Source organism: Echinops telfairi, unplaced genomic scaffold (assembly GCF_000313985.2).
Source record: "Echinops telfairi isolate 266 unplaced genomic scaffold, ASM31398v2 ScPeMD7_3;HRSCAF=10, whole genome shotgun sequence".
Taxonomy (NCBI): domain Eukaryota; kingdom Metazoa; phylum Chordata; class Mammalia; order Afrosoricida; family Tenrecidae; genus Echinops; species Echinops telfairi.
In genome coordinates, this window is record NW_022103899.1 from 59,331,358 (window position 1) to 59,333,650 (window position 2,293).

The following is a 2,293-nucleotide window of genomic DNA, read 5'->3' on the forward strand; positions in this document are numbered from 1 at the left end:
TCATGTTTTAAAATTTTGGTTACGGTTGTGGGCATTAGGTGGTATCTCATGGTTGTTTTGACTTGCATTTCACGCATGGCTAATGACTAGGAGCATTTCCTCGTGTGTTTATTAGCCACTCGAGTGTCATCCTTTGTAAATAGTCTATTCAAACCTTTTGCCCACCTTCTCAGAGAGCTATTAGTTATGTTCTTGTTATAGCTTTTAAAATTCTGTGGATTTTAGTAATTAGTCCTGTGTCTGTTATGTTGTTACTAAATATCTTTTCCCAGTCTATGGACTCTTTTTCTCTTTTAATGAAGTCTTTCAATGTACACAAGTGTTTTATTTTTGATAGGTCCCACTCATCTATTTTATCTTCTGGAACTGTTTCCTTTGTTATTTCTGATAGCCCATGTATTCCCTGCACTAGGGAGCCTAGCTTTGACCCAGTTTTCTCATTGTGATAACTTTGGGTTTTACGTATAGGTTTTTGATCCACCTTGAGTTTGTCTTTGTGTGTGGAGTGAAATATGGGTCCTGTTTCATCCTTCTGCACGTGGATATCCAGTTTTTCCAACACCATTTATTGAAGAGGGCATCTGCTTCCCATTTAATGTTTCTTAGGCCTTTGTCAAAAATCAGTTGTCTGATGTGGATTTTTAAAAAAAAATTCTGGGTTTTCTGTACCAGCACCAGGCTGTTTTGACACCGGTGTCGGTAGAGTAGGTCTGGAGGGAAGGAATTGGTCTGAGTCTCTATCATTAGACCAGCACCAGGCTGTTTTGACAACGGCGGCCATGCAGTAGGTCTGGAGGGAAGGAAGTGCAAGTCCACCTGTGTCGCTCCTTTTCGCGAGAAGTGCTCTGCCTGGTCTAGGCGTCTTCCATTTCCGTATGAAGTTGGTCATCGGTTGTTCCGTTTCTTGAAGCATGAGGCTGGGATTTGGACCGTGGCTGCACTGGATCTCTGCATTGTTTTGGGTGTATTGACATTTTCACCATATCGAGTCTTCCGATCCATGAACACAGTATATGCTTCCGTTTGTGCCGACCTCTTTGGTTTCTTGTTGTAATGGTCTGTAGTTTTCTTTGTACAGGTCTTTTGTTTTTTGGGTTAGGTTTATTTCTAGGTATTTCAGCTTTGGGGTGGCTATTGTGACTGGTACTGATTCCTTGATAGCTGCTTCTGTGTTCCCATCACTGGTATATAGGAATCCAATTGATTTCTGCTTGTTAATCTTGTATTCTGCTCCTCGACAAAACTCCCCTATTGTTTCCAGCAGTCCTATTATGGACACCTTAGGATTCTGATATGTATAAAATCATATTGTCTGAAAATAGCAAACATTTAGCCTCTTCTTTATATAATCGTATACCCTTGATATCTGGCCGCTGTCTTATGGGATTGGCTAGGACTTCCAGCACAATGCGGAATAGAGGTGGGGATGAGGGACATCCTTGTTGGGTTCCCTTATTCACTGGAAATGTTTTCAGCTTTTCTGCACTGAATGTAATATTGGCTATTGGTTTATCCTGGGTGGCTTCGATTGTTTTGAGGATTTCCCCTTCTCATCCAATCTTCTTGATAGTCTTTAGTAGGAACGGGTGCTGCATGTTATCGAATGCTTTTCCCGCATCAATCGATATGATCTTAAGGTTCTTGACCTTCTTGTAGATGTGGTGGATTACATTACTTGTTTTTTGAATGTCGAACCATTCCTGCATCGCTGGTATGAATCCCACTTGGTCATGATGTACTTTTTTTATATGTTGCTGGAGTCTATTGGCCAAAATTTCGTTGAGGATTTTTGCATCTATGTTCATGAGAGATATCGGTCCTTAATTCTCTACCCTTGTGGTGTCTCTGCTTGGATTTGGAATCAGGGTGATGCTGGCTTCATGGAATGAGTTTGGGGAGAGTTTGTGTAGAATTAGTGTCATCTCTTCTCTGAATAGTTGGTAGAATTCAACCAATTGGATCAGGGTTTTTTCAGTTGGGAATTTCTTGATGACCTTATCTATGTCTTCTTTTGCTATGGGTCTGTTCAAGTTCTCAATGTACAGATTTGTGAATTTGGGAAGAGAGTGATTTTCCAGGTATTTGTCGATCCTCCAAATTACGGAATTTGTTGGAACAGTCTTTCGTAGTACTGCAAAATTAATCTTTGTATTTGGGGTCTGTTGCGACTCACCCGGCTTCATCCCTGATTCTAGATATTGACGTCTGCGCCTTTTTCTCCTTTGTTAAGTTTGCTAGCACTTGTCGATTTTGTTGATTCTTTCAAGGAACCAACTTTTTGCTTTGTTGGTTT